The sequence below is a fragment of the Delphinus delphis genome, chromosome 5, assembly GCF_949987515.2.
Source record: "Delphinus delphis chromosome 5, mDelDel1.2, whole genome shotgun sequence".
Lineage (NCBI taxonomy): Eukaryota > Metazoa > Chordata > Mammalia > Artiodactyla > Delphinidae > Delphinus > Delphinus delphis.
In genome coordinates, this window is record NC_082687.1 from 7,837,575 (window position 1) to 7,860,444 (window position 22,870).

A 22,870-nucleotide genomic window follows, 5' to 3' on the forward strand; every position below is an offset into this window, starting at 1 on the left:
AGTACACTTAAAACAATTCGGTTTTGGTACAAACGTCCAGTTATAAAATAAGTTAAGTCCTGAGGATATAATCTGCAGCATGGTGACTCTAGCTAATAATACCGTACTGTATATCTGAAAGTTGCTAAGAGAGATCTTAAAAGTTCTCATCATAAGAAGAAAAAATTTGTGACTTTGGTGTGTGATGGACATTCAGTAGACTTACTGTGGTGATCATTTCACAGTATATACAAATTTTAAGTCATTATGTTGTATGCCTGAAACTAATATAATATTATGTATCAATTATATCTCAATTTAAATTTTAAATAGACACCAAAAAATTTTTAATGGGAAATGCCTCATTGGTCATTTTTATATTGATTACATGTTTAAGTAAAAATATTTTGCATATACAGGATTCAATGAAATATACTTTTAAAAATTTTAAACAAGTCCATTGTAAACCTCAATGCAATAAATAGCTCCATTTCCAATAAATAGGCCACATCACAGCAATAAGAACAACCTTGAAACCTATATTAGGGAGGCAGACACAACTCTGAATACATACACTCCAATTAGGTGTCAATTAAACATCTAATAAGTAAATAGGGAGAGTATGAACATTTCTCAAAACTCACGAAGCAGAAAAAAGATGAACGGGAGTTAGATCTGACTTGAAAAGTGTATTACGATACGACTCAAGATCAGGGACAGACCACATGATCACCATCACCCCGTTTTTGTTTAAGTCTATGACACAGTTATTACAAAAAGGGGGATGGCCAGGCAGTCAGGGATAAGAGAGATTTATTTGAATTTAAAGCTCCAGACTTGGGCAAGATGGGAATAAAGATGCGGACCTACTAGAGAATGGACTTAAGGACACGGGGAGGGGGAAGGGGAAGCTGGGACAAAGTGAGAGAGTGGCATGGACATATATACACTACCAAGCATAAAATAGATAGCTAGTGGGAAGCAGCCGCATAGCACAGGGAGATCAGTTCAGTGCTTTGTGACCACCTAGAGGGGTGGGATAGGGAGGGTGGGAGGGAGACGCAAGAGAGAGGGGATATAGGGATACAGGTATATGTATAGCTGATTCACTTTGTTATAAAGCAGAAGCTAATACACCATTGTAAAGCAATTATACTCCAATAAAGATGTTAAAAAATAAATAAATAAATAAAGCAAGCACCAGACTTCAGGCGGCCTCGGGGCCGGGTTCCGGGTCCGGTGGGTCAGCACCAGCTGATGCCCAGTGGGCACCGCCGCCTGGACCTGTTGGGCGAGTGCCGTTAACAGTGGGCCCTGTCAGGCCGGAACGCTTCACCTCTTGGTATTTCCCGCAATCGCCACGTGAAGCACCTGTTGATGCAAAGCTGTCTACACAGTGGGTCTGGCCCTGGTAATCTGCCTCCTTCGTGAGTTCCCGCCTGTGTTAGGCGCTGCGTTGGGCAGCTGGTTAAAACGGTGAAGAGCGGGGTTCCCAGTCCCCGGAGCTGGCCTTCTACAGAGGCAAGACTTTCCAACGCCAGCTGCAGTCCACGAGCGTGGAGAACGTGTGGGCTTTAGGGATGCTTGCAGCGAGTTCAAGTTGCGGCTTTCCCACTGGTCGCTAGTGACCACAGACACGTTCGTTAAACCTCTGAAAGTGTTACCTTATCCGTGAAAAGGAGACTGACAATTGTTTGTGCTCTAGGATTGTGTGATTTACAGGAGAGGACCTGTGTAAAGTACATGGTACACTTCTGGCATGCCGGGGATGTGCTGTGTTTGGGGTTTCTGTCTGCCTTCCTGGGCATCAAAACAAGTGCAGTCGAACCGGTACAAGAAGACGGTCCTTCCTTCCCATCAGATTAGTGATTTTTATCTTTATCAAGGTGTTGAAATGCTTTGGGAAGGTATAAAATTTGCTGCCAGTTTCAGTCTATGACTTGGTTTAGCCTGTTTACTGAATCTTCCTAAAATATATATGTGCTCAGAAATCAACTCACCGTCCCTACTTTATACTCTGTGGGGCGCCTGATGCTGTGCCCTGGACCTCACTCAGTGCCGGGCAGGGTCCTGAGAACTTACTAACCTCGTTCCTGTGTCCGTGCTGTGAGACACAGCACATACTGTCATCCCTTCATGCCTGATGGAGAAATTAGGCCAAGGAGGGGAGAGAACTCGACCAGGGTCACACAGGTGATGGCGGTTACAGCTGACATCTGTTAAATGCTTTCTGTGTGCCAGGCACTGTTAAAATGGTTTTGTTAAACGTGTATCATTTAATCCTTGCTACTCTGTGAGTTAGGTTTCATGGTAGTGACCGAGCTGCACTTTGAACCCGTATCATTCTATTTTTGTTTTTTCTAAAATATTAAAAATTGAAAAAAAATTACATTCTAAAACATTTTTAGTGTCATATATGTGGAATGTCACAGGGAATGTGAAAGTGATACCTGTGATGACAGGTGTCATGATGATACGAAACATCAACGAAAACCAAGATTTTGTTTATGAAGAAAGTATTTGTATTCAATACCCCCAGGTCATGTTTTTAGTTATCAGTGGGAACTGTTCTTTGGGTTTCAGGGCCTGTTTGGAGTTCCTAAGCTCAGCGCCCCAGAAGGATTCCGTGCCGCCCAGGAGAAGGCCTTGAGGAACACAGAGCAGCTGGTGGGCCACGTGTGCTCCACGCCACCGGGGCCCCAGACCGTGCTCATCTTTGATGAGCTCTCGGACTCCTTGTGCAGGCTGGCCGACTTGGTAAGACGCCGGGCATGGGCCGCAGACCACCTCTCACTTTTGCAAGTTAAGCTCAGTTTATTAGGTTCAATATTGGACTGTAAGGTTAGGAATGTCTGAACTGTTTGAGAGGTCTTGGGTGTAATCTGTTACAGTGAAGTGTGCTGTTGAATGGGAAGAATGTACAGGAAAAGTCAGATTTAGTACTCGTACTTTAATCCGTATATTTAATAAAATAGATTTGTAATATGTAATGAAAGAATCATTACGCACATGGCAAAGATTCTTCATGTGAAAAAGGTTCTTCATTTACGAAAATATCTACCAAAATTCTAATAGAACATTTACCTGTACATTTACAATAAAATTAATTGCATAAAAAAAAAAAGGTCCAGACTTTATATGCTCCTTCAATCAACTAGGAAGATAAACTCCAAACGTCTTTGAAATGACAAAATCATTCCCTTAATGAGCAAACACACTTAAATTCTAGGAAGGTTTTGAATTATGTACAAAAATAATGGAGAAAATCAAACCAGTAGTTAAGCAGTTAAAGAATTTAAAACAAAAAGTGAGGATTAAATGTATAAATGAAGTTGAAAATATTTCAGTAAACAAATTTAAAAAGGCCCCTTTAAAGGATTTAGAGTAAGACCTTAAAGTGGACTTAACAGCTTGTGAAACAGGTTTGAAATGTGAAACTTCCATAAAACTAGTTTTAATTTTTAAAAATCAAAACAATCCATGAAGAACCTTCTCTCTGGCTATGGTAGAGTAGCTGGTCCAAACCAATCATTCTCCTAAGAACAACTGTAGAAGCAGACACAATATAAGATGCAGCTCTTTGAAGAGTGCTCTTTAATGAGAGCAAGCAAGGCAGCCAGGACTGGAGCTGCCAAGTTCCTGGAAAGGAGGGAGGCTGAAGGCACAGCCAGCACTCTGTGCCCTTTTCCCCTCGAGGCAAAGTGCACATACGTGGGGCGAAACTCAGGAAAACCAGGCAGACGGAAGCTGCTAGAGGCCAGAAAGCTGAACAAATATTTAAGTAGCCTCTCAGTGTTAGGGAGACCAAGTTTGGAGCTGTGAGTCTACCAGTTGAAAACCTGAAGTTTTTGAGATCCCACTAGGCCTATGACCTGGAAATATGGGCAACCCAGAAATAGACCAGCTTCCACTCAACCAAAGTGATCCACTCATACTTTGCTATAAGAAACTTAAATCACTCTGAAACTTATTATCATCCAAATTTTCAATCAAAAATTACCAAGCATGCCAGCAAATAAGACCTAATGTTCCAAAAGAAGAAAATAGAAATAGACCCATAGATATTGCAGATTGGAGTCATCAGACATCTGCGTTAAAATAACTGAGGGACACGTCTAAGAAAATAAATGAAAAGATAGACTACCATCAAAGAACCAGAATCTGTATTTTTTTTTAAAAATCAATAGATGAGTTTATTAGCAGTTTAGACACAGATTAGGAAAGAATTAGTGAACTGGTAGGCTGGTATGTAGAAAACATACAGATTGAAGAGTGTATGAAAATTCCACGTATCACCATGGAAAACAAAACAAAAACAAAAAAAAAAAACCTCCAGACTGAAAAAGTAGGCTTTTTTACTACATAAAAGAGGTATCAAGCCACAGACTGAAAATGCTCTAGGAACACCAAAGCAGGATACGTACAAGAAAACCATGCCTGAGAATATCATAGTAGAACTGCCCCCACACCAAAATAATCTGTAATGGTTCCTGTACCCCCAAACTGCTCTATTGTTGTCACATTTAAAACACTATTCAATCTTGGAAACTGCAAAAGTAGGAAACCACTTAGAGACTGGTCCCAGGAAATTAGAAGAGCTTGGTTTTAATCTATGAACACAATGAATGGTAATAATTAGCTAAAATCCTACTCTCTTAAAGCAGTGAAAGAGAAGACTCAAGGTCCAAGTAATCTAGAGACCTTACATCTTGACTCTGTGGACTTCTTCAGCCAGGCCCCATGCCTTCAAAAGCCAAACTATGCCTGTCTGATACCAGCAATTGCCTCTCCGGCCTCCATCCCCATTTGATGTTCAGCCACCGAAGACACCTTCTAACCCTCTCCCGAGGCTCATTAAGAGAATCAAATAACGTACCACTTGAATGTAAATAGGTCATTGGCTCAAGACAGACATTCATACAAAATTTTTGTGAGATCTTCTGCTGATAAAAGGCACCAACTGGAACTAAAGTACCCAAGAAAGATTATCCATGCCCGTCCATCTATCCATCCGTCCAAGACAGAGGGCTAAAGCTTATAAGTACAATCACAATTTTAGAAGTGTGTGCATACCGAGCTTGCCTTCACTGTGCTGGGCTTAAGTGTGTGATTCACACTGCTAGGAGGTGCTGGATTCCTCACCAGGATTCTAATCATCTTCCTCAGGAAGACAACAGGGTCTTAGTTTTTCATGTGTCACAACTCAAGAGATTAGCAGGCATAACTAAGCTGAAGCACATTATACCAAAAAACAAACTTATTTCTGACACCAATATGGAAGAATATATTACTCCATGATGAAACAAAAAAGTTACAGTAATGATTACAAAATTTAAAAAATACAATGTCTCAGGGCTTCCCTGGCGGCACAGTGGTTAAGAATCCACCTGCCAACGCAGGGGACACAGTTCGAGCCCCGCTCCGGGAAGATCCCACATGCCGCGGAGCAACTAAGCCCGTGCGCCACAGCTACTGAGCCTGCGCTCTAAGAGCCCGCGAGCCACAACTACTGAGCCCGCATGCCACAGCTACTGAAGCCTGTGCACCGCAACGAAGAGTAGCCCCCGCTCGCCGCAACTAGAGAAAGCCTGCGCGCAGCGACAAAGACGCAAGGCAGCCAAAAATTAATTAATTAAATCTATAAAACAGACAGACAAAAAAGACCCCACCACTCTGGCTGCTGTGTGCCAAGTGTGGAAGCAAGGCCCAGTCAGGAGGCTCCTGCAGAAAACCAGGTGAGACACGCTTGGACAAAGGGATGGGCCTGGGTAATGACAGAGGGGACCTCAAAAGTTCCAGAGCTCTGTTCCCACGCAGTAAGGTTTAGATGCCTGTGAGACATCCGAGAGAGAGAGACAGATCTTTGGTTAAAAACTGAGAAGCATAAACAAGACTCTCGTGGATGACAGACCACAAAGCCTTCTTGGGGGTCTTCAGCAGTCAATAATGTATTGCTCTCTGATTTTTAAAACATGCTACAGACCCACATTTGATTAACTGTGAACTGCTTTTCAAGAGGCATCAAGGGATTTACACTGTCATACACAACTGTAAGGTTTAGGATTTTGGCAGGTGCAGTAAGTGTCAAAATCCATAAGAAGATCCGTTGTCCCTGGCTTACCAGCCCCTTGGCCTTCTCTCCTGGAAGGACGGTGCCCCCCTACTAGCTCAGCCATACATGCTGCCCACCTTGGCACTGTGAATCAAGACGGTGTCTTCTCACCCACTGAACTCTCCCATCTTTTATCCATCTATCTTTCCAGCCCACTCCCTCTACTTATCAGAGGACAGCTCCCCTAGGACTCCCACAGTTCCTACCTAAGTTAACCTTCTACTTATGCTCTGCTTTTCATTCCCTGTTGCTTACTCAAGGACACCTACCCAGTTATCTTCCACCACCCCTCACTTTTTCTCCCCTGCATCAATTTTTCCTTCTCTCCTGATTATAAAATTCTGTAATTCTTCTCCCTTCTCCCCCTCCCCTTCTATGAAGACGGTATATAAGTCCCAAATTCTAACAGCCCCTTGGTGTCACTTTCTTTTTCTTTAAAAAAAAAAAACAACAAACTCCCACAGCTCCTGTCCATCCGTTACCCTCTCCCTCCTAAGTCCCTCTTAAAACCACTCCAATCAGGCTTGCATCCCACCTCACCCTCACACCAAAACCACTGCTGACAATATTAGGTGACTGCCAAAGTGACATATCCAATGACTTTTCTGATTAAAATGTAATTCACCGACCATAAAATTCACCCTTTGAAAGTATGGCTAATTACGTGATTTTGAATGTATTAATGATCAATTCTTAGTCAAACCACCAGCAACACTGAAAGCTGAATATTCTCTCCTGGAAACATTTTCTTCACTTTGATTTCAGGACAAGATCAGGAAGCTCGGTTTAGGACATATGCTTTTGAGACATTCAAGCAGAGATACAGTGGACGGTTGGATGCTGACAGGAGAGGACCTAGAGATACACACCAAGTGGTATGAAGACCCTGAAACTGAATCAGAAGGCGAGTGGCTGTTGAAACACCACTGTGGCATAAAAGTTATTTTGAGCTGAAGGCATTTGAGTTCCTGAAATCCCTTATCTGCCTAGAAGCAGAGCACGCCCTCACGCAAATTGTCATAAGTCCTCTCCCCAGAAGCAACCAGGGAAAACTGACTCTTACCACCTGAGACAAAGAGAAATCTGTACCACACCTAAACAGACCTGTCAAAAACTTATCTATTTCCCATCGATTCTCCTAAAGGCCCAGTTATCTTTCCTGAAAGTCATTTGTGTTCCCATAAGTGCCCTTCTCCCCCTCTCCTTCTATGAAGATGGCATTTAAGCTCAAATTCTAACCACTCCTTTGAGTTACATTTTTCTGTGAACTCCCTTTCCACATGATTGAATCTAACCTGCCTTTCTCTCTCGTTAATCTGTCTTTTGTTGGTTTAATTTGCAGGTCCCCAACAACAGAACCTAAAAGAGTAGAGGAAAAGTTTTTCCTCCCCTCCTCTGCACCTAAGAGAGGAACGCCAAGGACTCCAAGGACTAAGTCCTAAGGATATGTTTACAATAGTGGCGATTAGGAAGCACCAGCCGAGAGGTACATAATTTGACAAAGTTAAAAATTACCAACTCCCTGGAATGCCCTGGCAGTCCTTGGTTAGGACTCTGTGCTTCCACTGCAGGGGGCTCGGGTGTGATCCCTGGTTGGGGAACTAAGATCCCGCATGCCGTGCAGTGCAGCCAAAAAAAAAAAAAAAAAAAAAAAATTACCCACTCCATTTATTCTCACAAATTACACAACAAATCACTGATTTTATAGATGATAATCTGGTTCTTGATGTGTAAAAATGCTATAAATAAGGCCCAAGGAAGTGATTCTCTTGTGTTCAAGATAATTGGAGGTCAGATGGAAAAGCACCTACGCCTCTTTCCACATTCTATAGTAATATGCACAGGGAAAATAAAATAGTGCTGTCCCCTGGACACACGTGGCTACTGCTACTCAACACTTGAAATGTAGCTGGTGAATGTTTTATGTTATTTAACTTATTCACTTAAATTTAAATAGCCACAAGTGGCTAACAGTTACCATACTGGACAACACAGGTCTAGACTGTTTACTTCTTAAAAATGTATTTCCTCATTCTTGGGTTACTTGATAAATAACCAGTTTTATAACCCCATAAAAGATACATACACTTGAACACTGAGGTCACCCCACCCACTCTCATATCCATCCTGCATCAAAGAAAAGAAGACTAGAAAAAGATGCATATACTTGCTATATGCTGTTACCAAATAAATTCATTCCTGAGTTTTAAAACAGCACAAAACTGTACTGTTTTTATTTCAAAAACAGGAGAGTGCTATATATTTCAGGTTGAGAATAACAAGTCTATAAAATGATTAAGTATACAATGGCTGAAAAAAGGCAATGCTTATTTTAGAGCTGTCTTCTGAACAACTGCTAAATTGAATTACATCACTTGCCTCAAGCGAAAACAAATGAGGTGAATCCCTAAGGAATTAAATCTGATCCCCAAACAGAATTCACATTTTACCAAAACATTTTTGACCGTGTTTCTGCAGAAAGGGGGACCCCTTCCAGGGCCCGAGAGTGGGCTCTGCTCTAACACTCGGAAATGAATTGTCCAAAGAGACACACATGCTGACAAGACTTTATTAGGGGTGCCAGGTGGAGAGCGACCTGGCACCCCTAATAGGGTAAGGGACCCCAGGAGAACTGCTCTGCCACGTGGCTCACGGTCTCAGGCTTCATGGGAACGGGGGTAGTTTCTGGGTTGTCTCTGGCCCATCACTCTGACTCAGGGTCCTCCCTGGGGACGTGCGCGTCTCTCAGCCAAGATGGATTCCAGCGAGGAGGTTTCTGGGAGGTTGGCAGGACGTATCGTCTCCTCCCTCCTCCTTTTGGCCCCTCCCGGATTCTCCCAGTTAGCTTTTGGAGGCAACACCTCATTCTTTATCAGGACCCCCTGCTGTGAGACAACTCTGGCAAGCAGTTATCCTGCTTGTGCTTGGCCAAGGCTGGTGGTTTCGATCCACAGTTCCCTAACAATAACAGAAATTTCATAACATTCTCATGGTGAATTTCATACTGCTTTATTCAGAATTTCAAACACCAAAGGTAGGCTAATGAAAGAAAAATAATTAATTTAAATAAAATATAACCCTGCCAGCCACCCTCCAGGGCTTTCCTCTAAGAGTCACAAAGATCTCTCTAACAGTGTATGACCAGTACGTGGATCACAGCTCACCAAACTAGCACTAAAATGTTCTTGTAGCCCCAGCTCATAGTGTAGGAACCTTCCTCTCGCGCCCTTTTGGCCTTCAGCCAGCTCCCAAATTACAAGTAAAAGAATGATATTTTAAAGTATCTCCTTTAGACTTTACTGGAAACCTGCCACTTCAGAGAGCCACATTTGCATTTGCAAGCTAAAAATTTGCCCACACAGGCTGTTGTAAAAGCAGGGACCTAACATCCATTATCTTCGTATCCTCTGGAGCTCTTCATACCCTGTTCTCGATTATTCCCACTGAATGAAAGACTAAATCGCAAGATGCCACATCCCTGTATTAAGCAAAGTGGTTTCATAAAGATATTCTAACAACAGGAAGTCACTAAGCATCCTGTTTAGAGAAGTTAGGTTCTGGTAGCATTAGTAAACTACATGTACAAATTAGAAAGAACGAAAAGACACACCACAGAAGATTCTGCCTGGAATCTATGAAAGGTAAGGACAAATCTTAACGAACACCACCTAAGAACTCAATATATCAACACAGCTGGAGTTCACAGAAAAAATAATTATCCCGTTTCAAGGCAGAACATTCTTCCGGCCAGCAATGTCCTTCCCCATTCCTTTGCCTACAGCCTCAAATTCACTTGACAGATTACGACCAGTTCCATCCTTCATGAAGCAGCACATGGCCTCCTAGAGGAGACTAACCAGTTGTACGGGAAGAAGAGAAAAGAGAAGAAAGTTGTCCTAGTAAAGGAAAGTAACACCATTAAATTGAAAGAGATTGTGCTGGGAAATGCATGCTGTCCGTTATACTAGAGTGCAGCTCTGGGGACGGGGCAGTTAAGAAAAAGAGGCTGAAAAAGTAAGCAAAGACCATCAAAGGGTGACATACGCCCTGCAGGGAGGGAAGACTTGACTCTGGAAGCTCCGCAGGTCCCTGCAGCCCTCCTCTCACTCGTCCTACACATCCCCATCCTTCCAGCACAGAGGAGATACTCCGTAAGGCCAGTGAGGGATCTGCAGGGAACTAGTGACTTATGGAAAAAAGGTACAGGTAACAAAAACTGGGGGAACATTCCTTCCAATATAATGCCAACTATACTCATGGTTCAGCCTAATCTTTGTTTTCTGTCATGTTTATTAAAAACACGTCAACACTAAACAGTGTTGTAAACAGTAAAACTTATCCTCCTTAAGTACAGTTTTTGGACTTCGAAGATGTATACAGTCATGGGACTTCCCTGGTGGTCCAGCGGCTAAGACTCCACGCTCCCAGTGTAGGGGGCCCCAGGTTCCATCCCTGGTCAGGGAAGTAGATCCCACATGATGCAACTAAGAGTTCGCATGCCGCAACTAGAGATTCCCACGTGCCGCAACAAAGATCCTGGGTGCTGCAACTAAGACCTGGCACAGCCAAATAATTATTTATAAATAAATATATATATATATGTATACAGTCATGTTACCACCAAAATTAAGACACAGACCATTTCCATCATCCCAAACAAATTCCCTCTCCCTCCCCCCAAGTCCCTGACAACCACAGATCTGTTTTCTGTCCCTTTTTCAATTTAATCTTAATCCTCCCTTTAAATAGATACAAGTGCACATAAAGTAAATACAGCTGACCCTTTGAAACCCAGCAGCACCCTGTGGGGTCCTCCTGGGAACAAAAGCCTTTCTGTGCCCGTGGTTTCTTATATGTAGGAAAAGGCTTCAGTCTCCTAGACCTTCCCTGAGTTCCAAAAGGCAGATTCAAACAGTTACTAATTAGAAGAGTGAAGGAACCAGAAACAATGGAAAGGCAGTAAAGAAATAATAGTGCAGGGACTTCCCTGGTGGCGCAGTGGTTGAGAATCCGCCTGCCAGTGCAGGGGACACGGGTTTGGGCCCTGGTCTGGGAAGATCCCACATGCGGTAGTGCAACTAAGCCCGTGCATCACAACTACTGAGCCTGCGCTCTAGAGCCCGTGTGCCTAGAGCCCGTGCTCCGCAACAAGAGAAGCCACCGCAGTGAGAAGCCTGCGCACCTCAATGAAGAGTAGCCCCTGCTCCCCGCAACCAGAGAAAGCCCACGTGCAGCAACGAAGACCCAACACAGCCAAAAATAAATAAATGAATAAATAAATTTATTTAAAAAAAAGGAACAATAGTGCAACCCTGGGGGCAGGGTCCTGGTTCCTCCTCAAGGGATATATATTACAATATCTTTGAGCTCTTCTACAGGAACTGAGGTCCCCCACCTGGCTGGACAACGGTAACTTCAGGCTGAGCACTAGATTCCTGGAGCACCGCCCTGCTACCTCACCACCAACCAATCAGAAGAAAGTCACACACCGTGCAGCCCTCACCCCAAATTTTGCCTATAAAAACACTTCTCCAAAAACCATCAGGGAGTTCCGGTCTTTTGAGCACAAAATGGCCATTCTCCTTGCTTGGCCCTTGCAATAAACCTTCCTCTGCTCCAAACTCCGATGTTTCAGTTTGTTTGACCTCACTGTACGTTGGGCACCTGAACTTGCATTTGGCAACACCTTAAACAACACAGGTTTGAACTGTGCAGGTCACTTATATGTGGATTTCTTTTCCATAACTATGTAAGAAATTTTTTTTTTAAGATTTGCAACAATTTGAAAAGACTTGCAAACTATGTAGCCTAGAAATATTGAAAAAAAATGAAGGAAGTTAGGTATGTCATGAATGCATAAAATATATGTAGAGATACGTGTAACATACAAAATATGTGTTAAGTTTTGGAGGAGTCAAAAGTTATACATGGATTTCTGACTGTACGGGGGTGCGTCCCTAACCCCTGCTATTCATTTTTCTTTTGCATTCTGACAAAATTTGCAAGGATTCTGCCCAAATTTGTCCTAATCTGCGACAGAAAACTGAAACTTCTAGAAAATATTTAGTCAAATTGCGAGTAAAAATGAAGAGTTAGACTAAGTGTAACTTACATATATGTTACATCCCAAAGTTTCTTAATCTTTGGATCAGCAGTTTCCCGGATGAAATTGTGATGTTCCCTCCAAAGGCTGCTTGTAAAATGCTACCTAACACCCATCATCAAACGTATGGGATTCGAGTTTCTCCAGCCCTTAAACGTACTAGCCAGTAACCTTGGAGGCATTGCTTAGCCTCTCTAAGCCTGTTTCTCATCTGCTGAATTAAAATTCATTCACTAATACTCATTAGACTTCTACTACGTGACAGGCACTGGGGATACAGGAGTGAACAAAACAAAAACATACAAACATCCCTGCCATCAATGAGGTTATGTATGAAAAATGTCAAAAGAGAAAAAATTAAAGCAGAAGAGAAAAAGTGGTCAGGGGAGGCCTTTCCAATGAGGCCTTTGAGCAGAAACCTGAGGGTGGCTCTCTGGAGGCGTGACACCAAGTCCAAGTGTCAGTCTAAGGAACTGCAAGGCCAGCGGGGCTGAGGCAGAGGGAGGGAGAGCGTAGGATAGGAAATCAGAGGTTCAGGTCAGCTCTCGCAGCACCCGCGCCTCAGGCCACTGCAAGAACTTTGGACTTGGCTCCAAATGAGACTGGAAGTCACCAAAAAGTTCTGGGTGGCGCAATGACAAAATCGAACTATGTTTAAAAAGATCACGCTGACTTGGGAATGGGGGGCGGGGGAACAGAGCAAGGAGACCACCTAGAGGCTACTGCAGCCATCCAAGAGCCCAGATGGGAACACCGTCCTGCACCCCTCCTCCCAGCCTATGACAGCTGGGTATGTTTTGCCCCAGAGACACTACCAGACACGAGACAAGCACTCAGAAACTGTACGTACCTGGTTTCTAAGGAAGAGTGTATTCAGATATATACCTTAGGATGCCAGGAGTATCCCCGGTCTGCAGCCCTTTGCCCACAAGAAGGTGGGGCTGGGAGGAAGGACTCCAGCAGGCAAAAGGCACCTACTGCCACAGCAAGGTCACGGCCAGTGGAGGTTTTATAGTGAGTCTCTGCTGTCCAGCCCATTCCAAAAGAACCCCACCTCCCCCGACTCTGCCCAGGCAGGGAAAAGCAGGGGCAAGTACAATGGTCCAGCCTCAGGCCCACGGAAACCCACTTATGTTTACGTTTTACACTCATTTTACATTTACGTTTACACTCACACTCACTTACGCTTAAGAGGGAACTGACAGACGTGGACAGGGAATGCTGCCTGCCGTCCCAGGAAACAAGAAGTGCTGCCCGTCATTGCAGCAAACCAGGCTCTGGCCACCCGCCCTGCAGCCACCATCCCCATACCTCCCGATGCCCCTCCACCAAGCCCCCATGGTGCACACCGAGGGGAAGTTAGAGAAAAAGAGGAAGCACTGTGTGTTCTGGGCACTGGCCCTAGATCGTTCATATGCATATCTAAGGAATTACTACAATGAGCCCAGATGCTGGTATCTTCCCATACATTGAAAAGCACTAAAATCATTAACCTGTGATGTCTGTCTCTTGTGACTATCAGTTGTCTTTGATGTCTGACTACACGGTTTGTTTTTTGTTTTTGTTTTTTTTGTTGTTGTTGTTGTTCAGCAAAAACTCCTAAATATCCTGGCTAGTCCCTTATTCTTTGGAGCAGTTCCTCAGAGCTCTCCAAGAGGCTGTCTCCTGAGCTTCAGTCTTCAGTAAGGTCCTCAAATAAAACTTAACTTGCAACTTTTAGGTTGTGCGTTTTTCTTCAGCTGACCGTTTTAGTGAACAACGAAGGGACCCAGAGCAGACTTCTCTCCTTCGCCTGAACTCTAGGAGGCTCTGGAGCCTTGGTACCAGCAAAGGCCTCTTGTGCCCGGCCGCCTCCAGACGAATTTAGGTAAGTCTCTTCTGGGTCTTGGATTTCCCACTACTGGCTGATGATCCTAAGCTTTATTTGGTGGTGGATAAACTCCTCATTGGAAGAGTAGACTTTCCTCGAACTTACTTTCAAGAAGAGGTACCTGGGTTACCCCAGATGAATGACACTGGGAAGATTCTGCTCAGTTTAAAGACGTGAGCGGGTTACCACAGTTGAGAGACACTGGGAAGATTTTATTATGTATTTGTGGCCGAAATCTCGGCTTCTGTACGCCAGCGCCGAATAGAAATACGGAGACAGAATTTAGGAGAAAAGAGAAAAAAGTGGTTTTATTTCTTTGCTAAGTCAAGAGGGGACACAGTGGGCTAGTGCCTCCAAAATTGTGCCCCTCCTCCCCTCCACCACCACTGGGGAATCGGAGAAGATTTTATATGCGGGGCTCGCAGTCTGTGGTATATGATAAGGACCAAAGTAGTGAAGGTCTTGCATTCTTTTTCTCCTTGCATTATTTCAAAACAGTCATCGTGGCGTCAGGCGGCCCGGTAATTGGGTCCGTCTGTCTCTGGTTTATTGGCCTGCGAGACCTTCTTTCTGAAATGCAAAAGCTACAGGGGGTGGTTTGCCGCCAGGGAGCAGAGGGAATTTACATAAAGTTAGGCAGTGACAGGCGCAGGATGTAACGCACACAGAGTCAGGGGTGACAGGGGCAGGATGTAACTGACATAGGGTCAGAGAGTGAGAGGTTAGCTTTGTGAAGTACCAATCTAGCTACAGACACTACAGATTAGTAACAGTTAAAATAAAACAAGGAGTGATTAACTCTTTCAGGCCAGGTTATGTTTCTTCTCTAGCCTGTTCACTGTCTCCTTTACCTTCCTTGTTCTCAGGAGAGGAAAAACTTCTTTTCTATTTTTGCTGCAACATACACATACAGAATTTATTCCTACAAATACCTCCTTAGTTGGGAATTAAAGGAAATCTCACCCTAAAAATGGCCAAATTGGGATTATTCTAACATTCCAAAATGAATGTTAAAAGAACCCCAATTAGGGCTTCCCTGGTGGCGCAGTGGTTGGGAGTCCGCCTGCCGATGCAGGGGACGCGGGTTCGTGCCCCGGTTCGGGAGGATCCCACATGCCGCGGAGCGGCTGCGCCTGTGAGCCATGGCCGCTGGGCCTGCGCGTCCGGAGCCTGTTCTCCGCGACGGGAGAGGCCACAGCGGTGAGAGGCCCGCGTACCGCAAAAAAAAAAAAAAAGAACCCCAATTAATTCTTTTAACATTCCAAAATTAATTAACTAAAAACATTCTAGCTGTGTGCACAGCTACAAAAAGCCAGCTTGGTAAAACACCTTTTCAGAATTCCGACCTTAAAGGAACAAAAGCCCTTCTAGGAGGAGCTTGCATTTCTCTCCCTGGGTCTTTGAGATGTAAATGTTCTACCTGATCTTATGCCTTCTTTCCTCCCCCCGCCCCCCGCTCTGCCCCCCGTGTTTTGAGAGCTCTGACAATGGCCAGACAATGGATCTTTTAAATTGGAGAGACTTCTGAATTAGTAAATTTTTAGAGGGCTCTCACTATAAACAACTGTTTTATTGGTACCGATGAAAAGACCAAAGCAGAAAGTAAATACAAAAAAATATAACGGCTAAGCTTAACAACTCCCTTAGTTTAAAACAAATAAACAGCAACAACAAAAAAACAGTTTGGGAAGCTGCATCTGTGGTCAGTTTCCCCTCAATGGGTCTTACAGATGCTAATAAAAACATTAGATTAATTGTTAATCAGGTTGATTAACAAGGGAATAAGAAACTGAAGGGAAAGTCTAGAGATGTCTTCCCAACAAGGTGGAAATTTTAAAGGGACTTACCCTAAAAGGATAAAAATCTTTAGATGGTTAAGAAATGGGATAAATAAAACAGACATTAATGGGATTAAAATCAATGTTTTGATACAACACTAAGGTTGGATGGCCAAAGGGACCTCCATTGGTCCCCGATACTAAAGAGCCCCAAACAAGTCTACTCTACCCCAGTTTACAACATACATGTATTTAAAAGGCTGCTGGCGACTTCCTTGGTGTTCCAGTGGTTAAGACTTGGCCTTCTAATGCAGGCGTTGCGGGTTCCATCCCAGGTTCAATCCCTGGTCAAGGAGCTAGGATCCCCCATACCTCAAGGCCAAAAAACCAAAACACAAAACAGAAGCAATATTGTAACAAATTCAATAAAGACTTAAAAATAAAATGGTCCACATCAAAAAAAAAAAAAAAGTCTGCTAGAAAATTACACTGAGATACCTGACCAGCAATTGTTTGGGGCAACAGGCCAATTAATCAAGTTAGCTCAACCCCTCAACTGGGGACCCCAAAGCCTTTTACACAAACATAGATAAAAGGGTTGGGGGACACAAAGAAAGGTTTCTAGGGTCAACAACAAATTGGCACTTGCCAACTACCTCTGCAAGGATTAAGTCATGTGCTGCTGGAGCTGCTGATTTTCAACACCACCTGAAAGGAGTTCAGGGCAGAGAGCAGAAATGAAGCCCTCTGTGCTCTGGGAACAGCTGGCAGCACAGGTCTTCAGAGAGTTAGATATTTTCAGGAGCCGATTTTATGAGCACAATTCTTGTATCTCCTCATATCTAGAAAAGCACCAAAATCCTTCGTGGTGACATCTGCTCCTCGTGACTAGCAGAAACCTGCAGAAAATATGTGCTTGACTGCATGTATTCCCCCTTCACCAAAATCCCGTATATACTGACCTCCCCCCCACCCCCGCCTCTTTGGAGCAGTTTCTCAGAGCTCTATGAAATGCCGTCTACGGGGCTGCAGTCCTCATTTTGCCCCAAATAAAACTTAACTCGCAACACTCATGTTGTGCATTTTTTTTAAGTAGACACTGGGACTCCTAGTAAGACCAAGCCTCGTTGATGGGGTCTTCATGGAGGCTAAAATTAAAGATATAAGAGTTGATAGAATTGAGATGAACCTTTATAAAAGTTGGTATATTTGAATGGGCTTTATGCAAGATGGTTACATCTCTTCTACCAATTATATTATGGGATAAACATTAGGTCTCACTGGGGAATGCTTCCCTTGCCTGGTATAAGATAGGGCGCATAAATCTGCCCCTCAGGTAATATTGCTTAAAAGTACAAAGGAAAATCAATAAGGTTATCTGAGCCCACACAATATGAAATAGAACTGGGAGCTAATATTCAGGGACTAATAAAAACAATAATGGAGACTTTTTTTTTTTTGCCCCTAGGGTAAATTGCTCTGGGTTTAATTTGTACACTTAGAATCTGAGGGCCTTTGTTGAATGTCCTGTGCAAAGTTTGGAAGGCATGATAGATTGAACCCTAAAGTTCTAGAACATAGAACTCTTGATTTTCAGTGTAGTTGGAAATCTTACTGATATAAAAAAGCAAATTAAAGAAAATGTAGTTGGGCAAATCAATCTTTCAATACCATTTAGGTGGCAGACCAGTTCTCTGGGGAATTAAAAGCAACTGTCTTTGTCTTGCAAATCTCTACAAATCAGAAATGTAAGTACAGCCCACAAGGACCTGAGACTGAGCCTAATTAGCTCAATCAGGTAGAACCTGAACCCCCTTCCCTCCACCCAACAAAAAGAAAAAGGGAAAAAGAGGGAGGCCTTGTTAAACTCAAACTGCTGGAAAGGCTCCCTCACCAAATCTAATTCACAGCCTCCTTCAGGATTTATCAAGGACAGATACAAATCTTAAAAATCTTTTCGACAATAGTGAAAAGCTTTAGTCATCTGAGCAAATAAATTTAACTTATTCCAAATATTACTTATAGACTAGTAAGTTTATAATGTAATAACTGATTCATGACTAAGTTTTGAAATGAAGCTATAAGATCTCTATTTATATCTGTTTATATGTCCATGTGTACATTATACATATGATATGTCCATACCTCCAGATAATATTATCAAAATTAACTTTATAAAAGACCTGTATTTAACTGACTTAAAAGTAAGCACTTACAAATTGAGTATCTTTAAATATAATAAAAAACTAACCCAAATTTCAAGTTCATGTGATCTGGGAAATATTAAGTTAATATCCAGTTTTAAAGTTTAAATTTGTTGGTTTAATTAATACAGACATGTCTTACTTTTATTACACCTAGGTTTACTAAAAGTTAAATAGGTCATATTATCTCTGTTAAATTCATCAAGAAAAATCTCTTGAAATGATGGCTGACTTGGTCTAATGTCTCACGAAGTTTTCATGGGTAATCTAAACACAATTGTAATTCAATAGATATAAATGGGGTAAGAGCTTTTAGGTAAATTCTTTAAGAATAATTATGTTTTATGGTATGTCTACTTAAAAAATAGTTTCTCCAGATTTTTGGTGACTTAAAACTTCAGAGTTTTGCTAAGTTAAATGATGGAAATTTATTAAATGTCCAGATCCTTCCCAAATAAAATAAGATACTGAAACATTACTCAACATAGGCTGCCTTTTACAGAGAAACTAAAGATACTTAGGTTTATTAATAAAAATGTTTGATGTCACACTGAAAAATTTTCTATTAAAAAAAGCACCTATTTTTTAGAAATCATAAACAGTATTTGAGATTTTGCCAATCTACAGAATAATAATGTGGAAGACAGTTTATAATTGCTTACTTCTTAGTTTTCACTAGAAATTAAGGTTTTTAAAAGATTAGAATTCTGGTTAATATATGTAATTGAGACAACTAAAATTGGTAAGGAAAACATCTTTGTATGAAAGGAAAAAAGGTATATAAAGTGGAAACACATTTTGTTGGGGGAAAAGAAAGTAATTTTGTCCTGGAGAGAGAGAAAGAAAGGAAAAGCGTAGGACAAAATCTGAAAGTAAAAAGAAAGTTACAGAAGGTATGTGGAAATGGAACCCTGAGAAAAGAGTTCTGTACATGGTCAGAACTGGCTAAGATTAAAATAAAGTTTAATTGAGTAAATAAATTTCAATATCAAAAGTAAGCTAGCATGATTAACATAAATATGGATCTGAAATTTAACTGAATCTTTTTATCACTGTGAACTCAATCAACAGACACTAAAATTATAACTAAAATATAGGGAGAGTGTCCAAATCCTCTGGATATTAAGGGGCCCACTGAGCACACAAAAAGACAAGAGAAATGAAGATCTTGCCTAAAACCCTTCTTTTCAGAATGAGAAAGTAGGCTCAACGGCTTGCCCCAAGATTGGGGGAGGCAGGAGGTGCGGGCCAGGACCTCACAATTCATTTGAAGACATTTTGCACATCTGAAAGATATGATCTCAACACACCATTGTAAAGCAATTATACTCCAATAAAGATGTTTAAAAAAAAAAAAGGGCACGAAACCCTTAAAGACAAATAAATAAATAAATAAATAAATAAAATCTTTGCCCTTAAAAAAAAAAAAAGAGATATCTTATTTCACTCTGTCACCCAACCTGGCTTCTAGAGCATATGGTTAATTTGTGTTAAAAATAAATAAAGGAATTTAACTTATGCCAAAAAAAAGTGATATGAACAGATTGTCCACAACATGAATACACACTGACTGGTACTTCTGATCTGAATTCAAGACTATGTATGGGGTTTGCACATAACCACTTTTATATTACATCTGTGTCTTCTTTCTTCCACACAAAGAATAATGATTCTCAACACTCGGGAGATGATAGAATCTGAATATCTCATAATTATTTCTTTGTTTTATTGCACATTACATACATAATAATTTCAGAGTAATAAAATATTAACACTACCATCACTAATATGATTACTGAAAGTTAAAAAGAAATTTTTTCAGTGCAGCCACTATGGAAAACAGTATGGAGGTTCCTCAAAAAATTAAAAATAGGGTTGTCATATGATCCAGCAATCCCACTCCTGGGTATATACCCAGACAAGACTATAATTCAAAAAGACACATGTACCCCTATGTTCATAGCAGCACCATTTACAACAGCCAAGACATGGAAACAACTTAAATGTCCATCAACAGATGAATGGATAAAGAAGATAAAATGGTATATATATCCAGTGGAATATTAGCCATCAAAAAGCATGAAATAATGCCATCTGCAGCAACATGGATGGACCTAGAGATTTTCGTACTAAGCGAAGTAAGTCAGAAAGGGAAAGATAAATACCATGTGATACCACTTATATGTGGAACCTAAAATACAATACAAATCAACATATCTATGAAACAGAAACAGACTCACAGATATAGAGAACAGACCTGTGGCTGCCAAGGGGGAGGGGGCATAGGGGAGGGAAGGAATGGGACTTTGGGATTAGCAGAGGCAAACTATTATACATAAGATGGATAAACAACCAGGTCTTATTGTACAGCACAGGGAACTATATTCAATATTCTGTGACACACCATAATGGAAAAAAGAATATGAAAAAGAATATATATATACATATACACACACGCAACTGAGTCATTTTGCTGTACATAAGAAATTAACACAACATTGTAAATCAACTAAACTTCAATAAAATTAAAAAAAAAAAAGATACAATCTGTACATATCTGCCCTTCACATATATTGAGCCATTGGTCGGGACATAGTTTAAATAAGTTAATAAGCTAAAAAAAATCCTACTTCCTTATCAGAGCCTGAAAAAATAAAAATTAATGTGTTCATTGTTTTATAAGCACTTATGGGTCATCATTTGGGAAAAAGTGGGAAATTTTAACGCTCTAAACTCTGCCAATTTCATTTCTTTCCCACAAGAGACTGAACCCAAATTGGCAAATACAATCAGGGCCTCTAGAGTGTTTGAAATTTAAGGCATTACTTGCCTTGTAGAGATGCATTTGCTAGGTCACAAATCTATGAAACTTAAAAATATCAAAGCAACTCCCAGCAACACACCTAGTACCCACATCTTGGTTTCTTATAACAGCCTCCAAAACGAGGAAGCAGAGTGCCTTGGAGAAATGGTTGATGCCAGGGTTGGGGCATGGAAAATACAAAAATGAGCCTGGAGCATTTCATGATACCAGAAAGTAAGGAAATGCTTTTTAAAAAACGGGGATAGGGAGGTGGTATGTCAAAAGGGCACAGGGGCCAACCTGAAAAAAGAGCTCCCAGTGGCTAAAGATGGAACAATTTGAGCAGCAAATTAAATAATGACAGTATCGGATTATAACCTATATAATAAAATAAATATCCATGAGTCTGTACTGATACAAATAGTTGAATAAATAAATGGTGAAGGGCTTCCCTGGTGGCGCAGTGGTTGGGAGTCCGCCTGCCGATGCAGGGGACGCGGGTTCGTGCCCCGGTCCGGGAGGATCCCACATGCCGCGGAGCAGCTGGGCCCGTGAGCCATGGCCGCTGGGCCTGCGCGTGCTCCGCGGCGGGAGAGGCCCGCGTACCGCAAAAAAAAATATAAATAAATAAATAAATAAATAAATAAATGGTGAAGCAAAAGCTCTTCCTTACAGAAGAATTCTCTTTAATAAACATCGAAGGAATGAGAAAAACAATTTTTAAATCACCATTAGAACAACACAGTACCATGTACATCAAGTTCCACCAATGGATGCTAAAACTAGTGAATAAAGATTTAAGGAGAGGGGCTTCCCTGGTGGCTCAGTGGTTAAGAATCCGCCTGCCAACTCAGGGGACATGGGTTCGAGCTCTGGTCCAGGAAGACCCCACATGCTGCGGAGCAACTAAGCCTGTGTGCCACAACTACTGAGCCTGCGCTCTAGAGCCCATAAGCCACAACTACTGAGCCTGCACTCTAGAGCCCATAAGCCACAACTACTGAGCCCGTGTGCCAAAACTACTGAAGCTCGTGTGCCTAGAGCCCGTGCTCTACACGCAACTGCAATGTGAAGCCCATGCACCGCAACTAGAGAAAGCCTGCTCACAGCAACGAAGACCCAATGCAGCCAAAAATAAATAAAATAAATTAAAAAAAAAAAAAAAGATTTAAGGAGAAACAAGATATTTGCATGGTCCAAGTTTCTCTCCCAAGATATCTACTAAATACAAAAGGAAAAATGATAACTTTCCATCGGAGACCTGACAAACAGCACTTAACCAAGGTCTACAAAAGTCTTAAGACATCATGTACCTCTGCTATGATGCACTGGGATTACTTCTAATATTTCTGCCCAAAATGGATAGCTTCAATCTAGTCATGAGAAAATACTGAGTACTAACTGAGGGACATTCTAAAAAATAACTGAACAGTACGCTTCAGAAGTGTCAAGGTCAGGAAAAACCACAGAACAGAAGGTTGATGAGTTGACATAGTTTGGAGGAAACTAATGATACACAACAATCAAACGCAATGTTAACTCCTAGGCTGGATCCTGAACAGAAAAAGGAGAGTGAAAAGCCAATGAAATCCAAGTAAGTCTATAGTTTAGTCAATAGCATTTACCAATGTTAATCCATTAGTTCCGACAATGGTACTGCAGTTTACGTAAGATGCTATAGGAACTCGCTGTACCATTTTTTTTGCAACAAGTCTAAAAATAATTCCAAAATAAATAATGAAATAACCCCAATATTTTTCAATGTTTATAACGCAAGTGTAATATTAGACTTAAATTGCCATCTTTGCTCTTTAAAACCAACCCAGTCACGACTGTATCTATTCTGAAAAGCATTGTTTTATAAAGACTAACACATCAAAGATCTCTTTCCCTTGTTTCTCATAACATATGGAGGGAGAGGAGAACAGCAATTTGATTTTTGTTGAAAAATTCAAACCACTTGAATTTTTGCTTGCTTCCACTTAGGAAGCAAGATAGAACACATCTCACTGGGGGAGAGG

The 22,870-nt window shown here is 41.7% G+C and overlaps 1 protein-coding gene across 6 annotated transcripts in view; it reads right to left on the bottom strand.

Annotated features, from left to right (window-relative positions):
* The window catches only part of ABCG2 (ATP binding cassette subfamily G member 2 (JR blood group)), a 124,231-nt gene that overhangs the window by 38,177 nt on the left and 63,184 nt on the right, over window positions 1–22,870 (bottom strand). The window contains exon 1 of one of the 6 annotated variants that reach the window (XM_060011965.1): window positions 13,045–13,427. The exons of the other annotated variants lie outside the window; for them this stretch is intronic. The gene's annotated coding sequence lies outside the window, so the exon portion shown is untranslated. Of the gene's footprint in view, window positions 1–13,044; window positions 13,428–22,870 lie in introns of those variants that run through there. 6 annotated transcript variants of the gene reach the window in all.